At 40.4% G+C, this 16,640-nt stretch overlaps 1 pseudogene; it reads right to left on the reverse strand.

Moving 5' to 3' along the window:
• LOC147235576 (uncharacterized) overlaps positions 1-16,640 on the reverse strand; it is a 47,030-nt pseudogene that overhangs the window by 9,244 nt on the left and 21,146 nt on the right.

Genomic DNA, 16,640 nt, shown 5'->3' on the forward strand with positions numbered 1-16,640 from the left:
TGCCTTTTCTAACAGTTATTTAAAAAATAAAAAGCTGCCGATTTTAAATTATCATTTGCACGCTTTAACAAATCTTGGAACTCTCAGTCTAAGACCAATTCCACTTTTGGAATGTGAACCTCTCTGAGTCGCAGCTAATGCTCCCCAGCGTCTCTGGGTTTGTGTTAATACTGATGGCCCCCATTGATCTGAAGACATTTTGATATGGCGGCCCCTCGCCTCTTACCGGGCACTCGCCCCTCCTCCCACTCCTGTCACTGGGCTCGCCGAGATAAAGGCTCGCCAGCCGTGAAAAGTTGCGGGCCAAAAGTTTGAGCTGAAGAAAAGAGAAGGGAGAGAGAGAAAAAAATGGAGGAAGTTTAAGCTGTGGAGCCCCTTCCCCTGAAGGCAAGCTGGCCTGCCATCTGTGCAGGCACTCTCGCCATCGCAGCCACCCCTGGAAGAGAGTGAGGGGAGGAATCCAGGAAGGCGGGGGGCAGGAGGGACGGGGACGGGGGGCGGGGGGGGAGGGGTGAACATAACAGAGCAAAGGCAGCAAAATAAAGTGACTGAGCATCGACCTTTTTGAGCCACTTCTTGTCAGACTCAGAGCAACACGGCCTTGAACATCACTTCACTTTCTGCCGCAGAGTCCACTTTTTAACCAAAAAGGATTCCAGTGTTGTTGTGTTTTTTTCTTTCCTTTACTCCTCTTTCCTGGGAAAATCTGCCAGAGCTTATACATCGAAGCCAACACATGAACTTTCAATCAGGGATTAGCCGGATTTTCCAATGTGGATCTTCTTTTGTGAATTTGGCCAGCGTCGCCTGTGTCGTTGGCAAAGGGAATGCAAATAGAATATGATCCCTGGGCCAAGGGGATTGCCTCGCTTATTTCAAAGAAAGACTTCAAAAACACAACCCGCTTAGCCCCTCGCGCCATGATTGTGATGTTTCTTTTGGTTTTCGAGTACATCCTCCGCTTCAGGCCGCCACAACGTGAGTGTGGCCGCTGTCGCGTTGCGACAAGATCACTTTTTAAAGGAGTTCTAAAATGATGCTCCTACTGACTGCGACACCCCTTTACCTCTCCTGCTCCCCCTTCGCCATGCTGACGTCCGGTCTTCGCAGATCTAGATGCTAATCCTAGCTTACCGTGCTGGCGGCGCCGATAAGAGAGGCCCTGTCGTACAACAGCAGTGTGTGATGGGGCTGTAGACTCGCTCCATGTGGCCGAGGGCCACCGCCGAAGTTGGACCAACGTCGATCTGAATGAGGGTTTATATGCAGGAAAACACATGGGACAGGCACACACACACACACACACGCTCTCTTGAAGAACTATATAGAAACAAGTTGAGGGAGCGTAAAGAAAAATGAGATTTAAACTTGGGCCAGAACAAAAGGCGGATGCCACCCAGCTCAGCATCATGTTGATTCTTTAAATGTCAGGGTGAAAATCCTACTTTGAAGAAGATACGGCACTAATCAGGCCGTTAACGCTGCCGCCACTTGGCTCAGCCATGGTGACAGACTTAACAAAAGCTATCTGCTTGCTTTGCGGCAAGTACACAGATCAACACCAACTTCACATGTTAAACTAATTTCAGCCGCACTTCCAACTCGACCAAGGCCCTTGTCCTCAGGTGGGGACAAAGCTTGGGAGTGACTTCCCCTGCAACAGCAGCAGGGCTGTCAAGGACACAGAATGTTTTTGTAAATTTGGCAAAAAAAAAATAATGATAATACTAAAAATTCCAAAATATGAAGATTTGAAATGTATTACTCCAAGACGAGACATCAGAGAACACAAGAGGACGCTGTAGATTTAACACTTCAGCCAGCCTGACCTGTTGGTGACAATCCCATCCAATGCAATGCAGTAATAGGCAATCAAATAATATTAGATTCAAAAAAGATCTGTAAAAGAAACATGAAAAGGAGAAGGAATGAATTTCCTGAAGAACAAAACTGAATTATTCCAAAGTGATTACCAGAAACTGTTGAAAAAACGCTTGAAATCCAACCTAAAATTATCCTGACTTCAGCAAAAAGCAAAGGTGGGTTAATGGAAAATGTAGCTGTTGGAAATATACATTCATTCATTCTCTATAACGCTTATCCTGCAGTCATGGTTGCGAAGGTTATGAGACAATCTGGCCTGTTATTGGTTGCAATGGGGTGTTCAACCTGGACCGGGCACCTGTCAATCACCGGGTCACCCATAGAGACATACAACAATTCACCTTCTCATTCACATGTCTGGGCAATTTAGGTCTCCTCTGTCTGTTTTTGGACTCAAGGAGGAAAATGGAAAACTCGGAGGAAACCTACGCAGACACGGGGAGAACGGTCAAACTCAGAAAAGCTCCCTGTCGGAATCAAACCATGGACCCACTTGATGTAAGACGAAAAGTGCTTGCCAACGAGCCCTCAATGTAATTGTGTTAAATCTATTAAAAAGTAACTTGAAAATGACGAAACATATATAGTTATATATATGCATGAATGAATATATGTATAATGATATAATGATATAATTATAATAAATGTAATCTGTGTGTGTATGTAATTAGAACTAATTGGAATAAAATCACTTTAAAATGCTCAGAATTTTAAAGAGCGTTAATCAGACATGATTTAGCCGGTCTTGAAACACTTTAAACAAAGTTTAGTGATGGTACGATGAGAAAACAATAAAACTTCCTGTCTCCCAGTCTCTTATCCCGCCCTCATCTTCGTCTCCAGCCTTTAGATCCGTGTAGAACAAACAAACTCTTCCTGCTTGTTTGTTATTCAGGGCCACCTTTTTACCAAACAATCTCCATTAGAGTATAGTTAGCGTCGCGGCCCGGCGGGGAAGTGGGGACTGCTCGGTATCTGTCTGAAGGACCCTCCTCTTCCCTCACCTATCTCCCCCGACACCAGCCCCCCCTACATCCTTGCTGTGGAGAATCTAGCCCCTGCAGCGTAGTGACGAAGAGGAGGGGGATTAGGTGCCACAGCTGAAAAGCACACTAAATTGAGCCCTCAGTGTTTATTTTTACACTGTAAATTAAAAGAAGAGGAAGGAGAAGAAGAAGAGGTAGAAGACGAGAAGAAGAAGAAGAAGAAGAAGAAGAAGAAGAAGAAAAGCAGGGGGGAAGCAGGATGGAATCTGAGCCTTTGTCATATCTATTTTTTTCCCCTCTTCTTCTTTTTCTTCTTATTTGTTTCCCTGCAAATGAGATTGTTCTCCTTGACTAAGAAAGCAAATGTTACAGCTCAGAGCACACAGGAAGACGATGCATGAGAAATGTGTGCGATGTGTGTGTCTGTGTGTGCATAATCGAAACGCTCAGACGCACTTGATCTTTTATTTGGTAGCACTTTTCTCCAAGTGGTGCTCACATGCTATTATAAGGCACTGTAAGCACTTTCTAAATAGATTATGAGCAAATTGTAATCATGATCATCTGTACATGATATGAAACACTTTAAACGCCAAGCAGTGAAGGGGTGGTTGTGGGCCAACAAACAACAGTTTTGAAGTCCATGTACATACATCTTTCCCTGAATCTGCTTATCTATCCCTGTATCAGCTTATCTATCTATCTATCTATCTATCTATCTATCTATCTATCTATCTATCTATCTATCTATCTATCTATCTATCTATCTATCTATCCATCCAACTGACTAACTAATATCTAATCTATCAATGTTGATGCATGTACTATACGTATATACATATAGTAACTTGTAACTTATGTATATATGTATATATGTTCAGATGTACAAAAACGTATGGTGTATTTCTGTACATAGAATTACATACAGATTTCCTGTTATATTTGTAAAATTATGATTCACTGATGTGTTTTCTTTTTATTAGTGATCATTCAATCATAGGGGTCAACTGAAAAAAATTACACCTTTATGGGTGTAACTCCATAGTAACTCCTTTATAACTCCATAGTACCAGGAGTCACAATTTAATGTTAATTTTCTATTAAAGACAATTTTAGAGATTAATAACTAACGTTCAGATAATTCAGGTAAAAATATTTTGACGCTTACTCCTAAAACTGGGATCAAAAGAAAGTCAGTTGAGCCAAACTTGAAGAAACCCTAAGCACCATCTGGGGTGATTATTTAAAAGTCTTGATACTATGCTGATGGCTTTCTACATGGAGTTTTCGAATTTTCCCCCATGCAGGCTCTCCATATTTTGCAAACAGTCCAACTACAGTCAGGAGATTAATGGTAGACTGTAAAATGTGAGCGAGTGAATGGCTGAATGTTTGTATGGGTGGGCCTTTGAGTGACAGGTGACCACTTCAGTTTAAACCTCAACAGATTACAGCTGGGATTGGCCCCTTGTTATGTACCCTTTGTTGGCAATGAAAGAGGTCAAATGTTTTCTGTAAGTCTTCACAAGATTTTCGCAGACTGTTGCTCGTATTTTACCCCATTCCTCCATGCAGATCTCTTCTAGAGCAGTGGTGTTTTGGGGCTGTCGCTGGGCAACATTGATTTTCAATTCCCTCCAAAGATTTTCTATGGGGTTGAGATCTGGAGACTTGCTAGGCCACTCCGGGACCTTGAAATGCTTCTTATGAAGCCACTCCTTTGTTGCCCAGGCAGTGTGTTTGGGATCATTGTCATGCTGAAAGACCCAGACACATTTCATCTTCAGTGCCCTTGCTGATGGAAGGAGGTTTTCACTCAAAATCTCACGAAACATGGCCCTATTCATTCTTTCCTTAACACGGATCAGTCGTCCTGGTCCCTTTGCAGAAAAACAGCCCCAGAGCATGATGTTTCCACGCTGGTTTCCTTGCTTCACGGTAGGTATGGTATTATTTGGATACAATTCAGCATTCCTCCTCCAAACACGACAAGTTCAGGTTTGACTAAAAAGTTCTATTTTGGCTTCATCAGACCATAGGACAATCTCCCAATCTCCTCTTCTGGATCATCCAAATGTTCTCTAGCAAACTTCAGACGGGCCTGGACATGTACTAGCTTAAACAGGGGGACAAGACTGGCACTGCAGGATTTTAGTCCCTGGCGGTGTAGTGTGTTATTGATAGTAGCCTTTGTTACTTTGGTCCAAGCTCTCTGCAGATCATTCACTAGGTCCCCCTGCATGGTTCTGGGATTTTTGCTCACCGTTCTTGTGATCATTTTGACCCCACGGGGTGAGATCTTGTATGGAGCCACAGATCAAGGGAGATTTTCTTGTGGTCTTGTATGTCTTCCATTTTCTAATAATTGGTCCCACAGTTGATTTTTTCACACCAAGCTCCTTACCTATCACAGATTCAGTCTTCCCACCCTGGAGCAGGTCTACAATTTTGTTTCTGGCGTCCTTTCCCAGCTCTTCGGTCTTGGCCATAGTGGAGTTTAGAGTGTGACTGTTTGAGGTTGTGGACAGGTGTCATTTATACTGATAGCCAGTTCAAATGGTTTCAATTAATACAGATAATATGTGAAGGACAGAGGAGCCTCTTAAAGAAGAAGTTACAGGTCTGTGAGAGCCAGACATTTTGTGTGCTTGCAGATGACCAAATACTTATTTTCCGCCATAGTTTGTAAATAAATTCTTTAAAAATCAGATAATGTGATTTTCTGGAATTTTTTTTCGCATTCTGTCTCTAATAGTTGAAGTGTACCTTTGATGAAAATTACAGACCTATCATCTTTTCAAGTGGGAGAACTTGCATAATTGGTGGCCGACGATATACTTTTTTATAGTTTTTTTATAGTTTCATAGTTAAATAGATAGATGAATCAATCATGCAGATATGCAGAAAACGACGATTAAAACTGTGTTTGAAAGTTGACCCCTCACCCAGTTTAGCATATGCAACATATTTTCATCTGTCGTTAAGAAATTGCTAATACAGAGATTCAAAAATAACTTTGAAATAGTTAGGAAAGAACACAACTTTATAATCTGTGAAGTATTGAGAAATGGTTTTCTTGGATGGGCATGATGTATATATGGCCGAGAAATTGATATTCAGAAAAATGTATCCAAAGGCACGAGGTAAAGATTGACATATGAGAGAACAAATACTTTCAGAGAACAAATATTCATAAAATTTTTATCCAAATGTTTATGCTGGAAGAACTGCAAAAATGAAGACAAGAAAATTTGTTTAAGAATGTTGCCCCAAACAACATTTATGGACGTGTCTTATGGATCAGATTCAAAAAATAACTTTAATAATGATATCAGCCGAACTCTAGAAAACAAAGCATGAAACTGCTTTGACTATCCATCTAGTCCTCTCTCCCGCTTTCTTTTTTTTGGAATTTGCAACAAACACTTAAACATATCTCGCCAAAGACTTGATTAAGCAATTCACACAAACTAAAAGGCAGTGTATCATCTGCACTTAAGATATGGGTGAATATGTCCCCAGAATTCTCTCACCCCCTTTTTTTAATTTTACATGCTATGAGGCTTCTCAGAATACAATGGTCCCTTTAATGTCTGCTGCTATATGACTCTAAATGCTTTCATCAGTGTCTCAATGCTCTGAAAATATGCAGTTTCATTATCTTTCAATCGAGGGTGATGAATCAGTGCCAAAGGCCTCTAAAGCGAACATGTGATTTAAATGTGCGTGTGCGTGTGTGTGTGTGTGTGTGTGTGTGTGTGTGTGTGTGTGTGTGTGTGTGTATTTGTCTGTGTGTAGACTAATGTATGGGAGCAGCATCTTCACAGTTATTTGTATCAGCGCTGCGCATCACTACCTTAAAGTCTCCATTAATCAATCTTTTTATTGTATCACCGTGCACACTGCACGAGCGCTAAGTAAAAAGATATTTCTGTAGAGGAAGGGGGGAAAGAAAGGGATGGATAGGAAGAGGGAGGGAGAGAGTGAGAGAAGGAGGGGGGATGGGGGAAAATGTATTCATTGGACCTTAAAATGTTTTGATGGCTTCTGGGAGCCACATTATATTTACATAGGAATGTGTCATTAACGTCAATGGTGCAGCAGAAACTATTAAACCAATACAATGCTAAAGCCAACAACCTTGAGAATTTGATTAAAGGCCTTTTGTTGAGTTTTAAAAGCGCTCTCCGTTCTGCGGTTAAAACAAAGGACTGATGGATTCGGCTGCAGTTATAATTCAGCTGTCAACTTCTATTGACGCGTCTGACTGTCGCAGCCAGGCGACATTTACATATTTTATATATAGACCCAAACGAGGGGTCTGTACGCCGGCAATCATAATGGGAAGGTTCTGGAAATGCACACACATACACGCACACACTCATACACAAACATACACACAGAGCCACTGTTTGTCCTTCATTTCAAATTAGCCCGCTCTAATTCTGAAAAGAGGCTGCAGGCATTGCTTGCTTCGCGAAGTATTGCTGTTTTAGTGCATCTTTAATTCTGCTTTAATTGTCCCCCACCCAGACTCCCTTTGTTCACCCCCCCCCCACCTCCCCTGCCAAGTGCTTGTTGCTAATCTCAGGCCTTTGCTCATCAGTGTAAAGACTCCATGACCTTCCAGGCCCCTTTTTTAGCTTATGTGTTGTGTTGTGTTGTGTGTGTGTGTGTGTGTGTGTGTGTGTGTGTGTGTGTGTGTGTGTGTGTGTGTGTGTGTGTGTGTGTGTGTGTGTCAAACCTTGTCATCTGAGAGAAAGTCATCATATGTGCTATTTCAATTTTGTTTACCCGTATGAAAAATGTCATTAAATACACTACAATGTTCGAATTTTAGATAATTTTATCCCTGATCATTTGAACATTGTTTATTTTATTACTTTGGAATTTTTCTCATTGGAAAAGGATTGCTGATCTTCACTTAGGTTGGTTCTGAAATAAGTTATCTGCAGTTAAGGAATAATTTCTTTCTTCAATGTGAGGTTTTTCTTGTTGATTTTAAAAAACTCTGACATATTCTAAGTTTTTTAATGCTAATTGTGAGACAATATATATTTGTTCAACAAATAATGGCTTTATTCTTGGTGCTATGGATCTTTTTTGCGATCCTAAACATGACATTAATAGTTTTGTCTGTTTACAAGTCATTTTAATGTAAATCCCACCTTGACTTACAAAAAATATTCATATATATATTTTTAATGATTGCATAGATATTCCAGCCCAAACTGGAAAAAAATGACTGCATCATATTAAAGTATGGTTGATAAATATAACATACCTAATATTATATATAATAGTAGCTGTATAAATATAAAAAATAAGGATGAATAAAGAACTACATGAACATGTTTTGGATTTTTTTTTTTTATCAGATGTCTATGTTGTATTTATCTGGCACGAAGGAAGTCTACTCTGTTGCTTGTGTCATTTCCTCATGTAGTAACAGGATGATAATGAATGCCTCCAAATAAGGGGGTGGAGGGTGCTGAAGAGGGGTAAGGCAGCGTCATATTTAGTCGCCGTGTTCCCCCTGATCATATTCTCACTATAATTATGAAACTTGCGAAATGCATGCAGGGATGCTCTAACAAATAGCTGCCACCGCAAAGCAAAACCCTATTTGTGTTTCATTATCTGATGGAACATATTTGACAGTCATTGTGAGACATTTAACATTGTTTTATCATACCCTCGAGATATCTTACACACCCATCTAATTAAAGTCACCAGTTTGCCCTGTATTCCATTTAAAAAAATCTATATATTCTATATAATTATGAAATGATGCATTATTTAATATATAAACCCCAAAGCTCCTTGCAAGTGACAATAATTTAAATCAAAAGAAAATGAATAGATCGCCTTCTTTTCCCGGTTCTGTTTGGAGGCCTAATTGGAGAAATCTTGCACGTTTTTTTTTTTCTTTCTTCTGGCCTAAAATAAAGAAAATTAAACAAATAAAATAACAAAGTGAATTGCTATGAAAGTCTGCATGTAATCTAGTTTTAAATCATAAATGAGACAGCGTAACAAAGTCAATGCGATTACATTGACTTAGGCCACCACTTAACAAACTCGGTGTGTCTGTGTCTGTGTATGTGTGTGCGGAGGTGCTTGCGCATGTGTGTGGGCAGGTGTGTGTTAATTTCACACAGGCTCTATCATCCTTTTCTCTTTAGAAAAGACACACACTGTTATGCACCATTGTTGAAAGCACTCATTAAAATGCAAGTAGTTGTGTTAAAATGCCTGTGAGGACCCATGGCCTGATGATGAAGATGAATTTCACTACATGACCTGAAGATGGGGATAAATAAAACCTTTAAAATAAGCAAAACATGTCCTAAACTGAAGAAGATCATCCAGAACATCAAAGAAATCAACTTAATTATCTGAAAAAATAATGATAGAAAATCAATTCACACAAAATTTAAGAAAATCAACATGTAACCTAAAAGTTAAATAATAGAAAAATGACACTGACACTTTCAGATAACAGTAATTTTACCGAAAATCACCTTGAGGTTGGAAAATTTATTTTTTCATTACTTTGATTAGATTTCAGAAAATCACATTCCAACAAGACATTTTCTAAAATAATAAATAAATAAATAAATAGATAAATAGATCGTTATTTAATAATAAATAATGAATAAGAAAGATTGTAAACGTGGAAGAAAATATTCAGAAAAAAGGCCACAATGAATAATATATATCTGTCTTGAATTATCCAAAAATGATTTAACTAATATAGTGTGTGTGTTTGTTAGTGAGGCTGTTAGTGCAGACAGGTTGGTGAATTGTTGCATGCATCTTTAACTGTGGTTGCTTTTTTATCTACAGATGTGTAGGTCTACAGGTGTGTGTGTCTTAGGGCCTGCACAGGTGCATGTGTGTATACGTTTGTGCGTGTGCATGCGCACATGTGTGTGTCCATCTAGTTCCTGCACTGAAAGCAACTCTGTCATCTGTTTCTGTTTGGACCTGACTGTGACTCAGACACACTCTGTTGTGCACTGTATTGTTGTTAAAGTAGCCCATTAAAATGCAAGCATGTATATTAAAGAGCAGCAACAGCATTTGATGGATGGTCTTCGGCCCATGAATAAGCGCATATTGATTGGCGAAAAAGGTGAAAAGCAGTTTGACACAATTATTTCTGAAAGGCCCTGGTTATCCTGCATGATTTAAAAACCATTTTAAACGCCTGTCACTTACATTCCCTCCTATGAGACCCCAACAACTCCTGAAAATAATAATTATGTAAAATGTCCAGGCAATATTGGATGTGGCAGTTTCTTCGCAGCCGCCGCAATACATATTGATATGCATCTATAAGAGAAGAAAACCATTACCGGCCAAGAGGACAGCTGTCCTCTTGTTTTCACCCCGACTGCCAGGATGTAAAGAAATGCCGGCCAGCGAAATCACAAAGAAATGATCGGATTATCCGTGATAATCATTTGATATATTTGCCAAATGTATTGCAATAAACAGGTAAAATATTATCTTGAAAAATTACCCAAATACTAGCTACCAGTCCTGGGTGTACCCCTGTCTCTCACCCAGTGACAGCTGGAATGGGCTATTTACCCACCGCAGGATATGTGGTACAGATAATGAATGAATGAATTACCCAAAATTACGAAAGAAATGTTCTCCTCTCATTCCCTCTTGAAATGAATATGAGCATTTATTTGTAATTTCTATCAAATTTTATCACATTCTGTAAGAATGTGATAAAATTTGACAGAACATCAGCATAGAATCCTCAAATGTTACAAAAGCTGGGAATAACCGCTTGGTATCAGTAACGTCCAAGAGGGTATTACCCAAATAGCGATGAATAAAATAACCCATCTATCTATCTATCTATCTATCTATCTATCTATCTATCTATCTATCTATCTATCTATCTATCTATCTATCTATCTATCTATCTATCTATCTATCTATCTATCTATCTATCTATCTATCTATCGATCCATCTATCCATCTGTTTAATACAACAAACAATTTAAGGGGATCCAGGTGTCAGGGCCTGTCTGGTACAGCATGATTCCAACCAGGACGCAGGTCACATGACAGTAACCGTGGACGCAAACACAGGCTGGTACAGTTGCTTTACTGCCAAGCAGATTTACGATATGCCGATACCATCAGCAATGCAATCATGTGCAGAGTGGCTCTGTGGAGAATGACAGGTAAGTATTTTCTCTGCTGAAAGGTTCCAAATTGAAAGCCATTGTTAACCGTTCATCCCCCTTTTCTCTTCAGTCTCTTACGAGCTGGATTAGAGCAAAGAAGTTGAGTTTTTATTTTTTAGTCAGGTTCTCAAATTTAATCAGCCAGAGACAGCGTGAGCAGATAAAGCTAATAGAGGGGATCAAGGAGGCAACCCCCCCCCCCCCGGGCACAGAGTCCAGGACCCCCAACCCAATCCTATGCTTTTAAACACAACCAGACAGCATCTCTGATTGCCCGGAGATGCACATATATGATTTCACTGCAAGTTATTTATTTATCTATTTATCATGCTCATCTTTCAGCCATTTCAAGTGAACAGTTTAGAAATGCCAAGAAAAAATTATATTAAATTGTCAAACCAAAATGAAGAGAAAAAGCCATCATAAAGGCAAAAAAGAAAGAAAAAACAAAGGGTAATAGTAGGAAATACAAAACCATGAGTCGGATAGTTCCTTGAATTCAAGGAGTCTTTTGCCCACTGGGATTTAAAAATTAAACATCAAAATGCTGATGAAATTCCCCCAAAATGAGTCAGATTTTAAGAATAACAGCAAGATCTTACTAGGTTGAGTATGTTAACATGTGTATGGTAACATCTGTATGCCAACATGCACATGTTAACATGTGTATGCTACATATTAGCCACACAAAGGCCAGTAGGTCTTATGTCAGAGGTGTGTGAGTGTTTCTTTTATCAGATAGGAGTGTCTTTCTCTTCCCTCAACAACCGGAATCCACAACCTCTTTTCTCACCACTGCCGCTGCCATCAGCCTCAAGTGTGGTTTGTTTACCATAGTAACCAGATTGAATTAGTCCAAGTGATTAGGGCTTATTAAGAACTGACACCGTCACTATATTCTTATAATTTGCTATGTAAACACTCCCTCACTGAGGTTGCTTTGTACAGCACTTCCTCGCCGACCCAACCACCACATCAACCCACCACACACACTCACACACACACACAGCCCCAGCCACAGCTCATCATGATAAAAATATAATTACCAATCATACAATAGCCACTCGTCACATGGCCGACCGGCCGATGGCAGTGGCCGCCCCCTGAAGCCCCCCAACCCAGGTAGCCACCGAGTCACTTGTTATGAACAATAAAAACACTTGTGTTTCTTCGCTGCTTGATTCTGACTAATAAACCCACCAGAATTAACATTCACACTTCATGTAATGAGGTGGGGGTGGGGGGTGGTAGTGGGGGTTGGGGGTGGTTGGGGCAGACTCTCCATATTGACTGCTGTTGCCCTCAGCACCGGTTTGCATTTAATACAGTACTCGGGGCCGAAGTGATTGTCAAATTATTTCCTTGTTGTGCGCAGAGATATTTGTAATTAATATTGAAATTAAGCTTTGCATCGACTCCGCTTGTGTTATTAGCCGGCTGCCTTTCTCTCTCTCTCTCTCTCTCTCTCTCTCTCCCTCTCTCTTTCTCTCTGTCTGTCTCTCTCATTTTCTCATTCTCTCTCTTCCTTATGCTGCACATCAACAGTTCTCCATCCATCTTTGTACCCTGAGATGTATGACAAACACGACGAAAATTCAAATTTTCATATTTTCAAAGTCACAATGGGTTGAACAATATGCAACATTGTTAACCCATTCAACACCTATGCATTTTGTGTTTCACACAAATTCACACAAGTATACACACATCCACACTTTTTTGGATTTTTGCAAGATGTTACAGAACTTGATTCACCTCATCTTTACAAATTTTTGGTGATATCCTGTTAAAAAATAAAAATTATCGTAATAATAATAGTAATGCGCAAAATTTGATTTTACAAATGATTTGATCACTTCAATTTGCTTGAATTATTCTCAAAAATGTCTTTAATTCCTTGCTAATATAGGATAAAGGTCTGATTTTTAGTTTTGTCGCCTGTCTGTTCATGTGCTTCATCTTTTTTTCCTTTCAGGGATCACCACAGTGAATCGACCTTCTCCATCTAACTCTATTCTCTTTGTCTCCTCTCGGGAGCACACCTCTCTAGATTTTCCTCAACTTGTTCCCTACTCTCACTATAGACCACAAAGTCATCTGCAAACATTATGGTCCATGGAGATTCCTGTCCAACCTCATCTGTCAGCCTGTCCATCATCACTGCAGATAAGAAGGTTGCTTCGAGCTGATCCCTGATGAAGTTTCACCTCCACCACTCTCTCAGATCCTGATGAATAATCTAGCCAGAAACTCCATTGCTTCTCCAAGACACCATACATCCACAGGTGTATCCATGTCCATTTCTTCCTCACTTCACTTTTACCAATCTCTGCTACTTTGTGGTCTACAATAGTCACCTCTTCTATCCTTGCCTCTCCTTCACTTTCCACATTCATCAGCTCTTCAAAGTACTCTTTCCATCTTCCCATCACTCTTCTAGCATCTGTCAATACATTTCCCTCTCTGTCCCTAATCACCTGGATCTGCTATACATCCGTTCCATCTCTGTTTTTCTGCTTTGCCAAACTGTATAAATCATTCTCTCCCTCCTTAGTGCCCAACCTAGCATATACAGTAAGTCATCGTACACCCTTAATTTTGCCTTTACTACCTCTCTTTTTACCACACAGTGGTGTGGCGCAGGAGGCAGAGCAAACGTCTTTGGCCCATCTTAGTCAAAGTATTGTTGATCGAGACACAGAACCCCTAACTGCTCCATTGGTGGACAGCAGCCTACTGCACATTGTTCATCCATGATTGGTTAATTGCAGAAATGAATTTCCCCACAGGGATTAATAAAGTATAAATTATAATTATTATTATCTCCCTGTACTCCTGTCTGTTCTCTTCGGTCCCCTCAGTGTCCCACTTCTTCTTTTCTAACCTCTTTCTCTGTATATACTCCTGCACTTCCTTATTCCACCACCAAGTCTCCTTATCAACTTTCCTTCCAGATGATACACCAAGTACTCTCCTATATGTCTCCCTGATCACATTAACTGTAGTTGTCCAGTCATCTGAAAGCTCTCCATGACTTCTCGACTCCTCCCTGAAAACCATACAACAATTCTCCCTTTTCAGCTTCCACCACTGCTCTGCTTTTGTCATCGTGATCTTCCTTGTCACCAGAGTCATCCTACAAACCACCATCCTATGCTATCTGGCTACACTCTCACCTAACACTACATTACAGTCACCGATCTCTTTCAGACTACTTCATCTATACAAGCTGTTGTCTACCTGCGTGTTCCTACCGCCGCTCTTATAAGTTACCCTATGTTCCTGTCTTCTGGGAAAAAGAACGTGTTCACTACAGCCATTTCCATCCTTTTTGCTGAGTCGACCATCATCTGTCCCTCTGCATTCATATCCTGTATACCAAATTTACCCATCACTTCTTCATCCCCTCTATTGCCTGCACCAACATGTCCATTGAAGTCTGCACCAATTACTATTGTCTCATCTCTGGGTATACTCTGCATTACTTCAACTAACTTATTCCAGAACTTCTTCTCCCCCAAACTCACATCCCACCTGCAAGGCATAGCCGCTAACAACACTGAGCATCACACCTTCAATTTCCAATTTCAGACTCATAAGTCTATCTGAGATTCTTTTCCCCTCCATAACATTCCTAACAAACTCCCCCTTCAAGATAACTCCTACTCCATTTATCTTCTTGTAAGTACCATAATAGTACAACTCAAAGCCTGCTCCTAAGCTTCTAGCCTTGCTACCTTTCTGTCTGGTCTCCTAGACATACAGTATATCCAACTTCCTTCCCTGCATCATGTTAACCAGCTCTCTACTTTTTGCTGTCATTATCCCAATATTCAAAGCCTCTAATATCCATCCCAGACTCTTGCCGTTCCTCCTCTTCTCACCCTGTATCCTGTAGGTTATCAGCACCAGTGGCAGTCGTTAACCCGGGCCTTGACCGATCCAGTATGAGATTCGTAGATTTGATTTGCATATTTGGTTTTGGCACAAGTTTTACACCGGATGTTCTTCCTGACACAACCCTCTGCATTTATCCAGACTTTGGACCAACTCAGGGAGACACTGGCCTGTGCCGCCTTGAGGCTACATTCATGTGCCAAGGAAGAAAAAAAAAGAAAAACTATAAATTAGCATCGGTGGGTAAGAAGTGTGAAAAACCAAATGAAAAAAATCAACGGTTTGTTACACCCTGTAAATTATATTTGATATTTTATTTTCCTTTGCAGAAATAGCTGTTGGTTAAAATATAGTTGTATTTTTTGACTTTTGACAGTCACCTTGCTGTAAAATAGCCTTACAACTAAGTGACCACCTCCTTGCATTATTTTTTTTACAAGCCCTACAACCCCCATCCCCCACCCCCATTCCTTTCCCTTTCTCCCTCCTCCTTAAACACATCAATTACACGAGTGCCAGTGATGTTCTCGCTCCTAAGAACACTGGATCATTTAAATAAGCACCTTCTCCAAGCAAAACGGGGGAAGTTGTGGGGGTGAGCGGGCAAAAAGAAAGATGAAGGAGAGATGAAGGGAGAAAATGGAAAAAGGAAGGGGGTGGGGTTTGGGAGGTTGCTGCTCCAGGCCAGGAGAATACGAGCAGGTGCGGCCGGGAAAATGAGTGCTGTAAACAACCCCAGGTCGTCGTAATTTATCATTAATCTGGGCGCCGCGTTATTCTGCATCCTGATAGTTGTGTCATATTTCTTATCAGACATTTGTTTATGCTTTTATCCTTGTTTCTCACCACTCTGCTCTTACGCCACAGCCACACAGCTATTACCACAACAGTGTTCCGGGAGAGGGGGAGGAAGTGACAAACATGGATGATCCATGCTGGTGTCATTGTGACCGTAATGGATAACATACACACACACAAACACACACACACATAAACACACATTCAAAGCAGCGCTGTGAATGCGAGACAGATAGTAAAGGGTGTCCAGGGGCATGAGCAGGATGACAGGGCACAATCCTCAAGGTGGATCTCCTCCTGACCTTTCTTCATTTGCTTCTTTCTTAGTTCACGTGCCGTTCATCATTATGTTGCTTTTTGTTAAAAAAATATGTCAACAGCCTCTGGATAAAGGCTTCTATGACATGTTTAAGGTTGTTTCCTTCACAGTAGTAACCTCCTGCCAATGGTAGCCTTCCTGAATACAAAAGCCAGGGTGAAATCCCCCAATCTCACCTGCTGTGAACATCTGACCAGATGAAGTCATGAAGGAATATCTCATCAAGAAAATATTGACCCTCTAAAGTTATTTGACCAGTTTATTGAAATAAAGTATTACTCCAGTTGTTAGTGAACTGCCATCAGAGGAGAATAGAATTAACAATGCATTTATTCAAAGTAGGCAATAATTCATGATTAAAAAGAAGGGCAATTACGTAACATCAACAAGAATTTATTTGAAATTACCATCTCATCTGCAGCTTTAAGAGTCAAGTCAGGGTCCAGAACATAGACAAGACCCTCTGTGCTGGAACACAGATTATTTAGTGATTATACCATCAACTCCTGATAAAATGCAGCTTTATAAGAGGGTCTCTCTCGC

This window comes from Fistularia commersonii, chromosome 3 (genome assembly GCF_037954325.1).
Source record: "Fistularia commersonii isolate RoL2024-O1a breed Wild chromosome 3, RoL_Fcom_v1.0, whole genome shotgun sequence".
Lineage (NCBI taxonomy): Eukaryota > Metazoa > Chordata > Actinopteri > Syngnathiformes > Fistulariidae > Fistularia > Fistularia commersonii.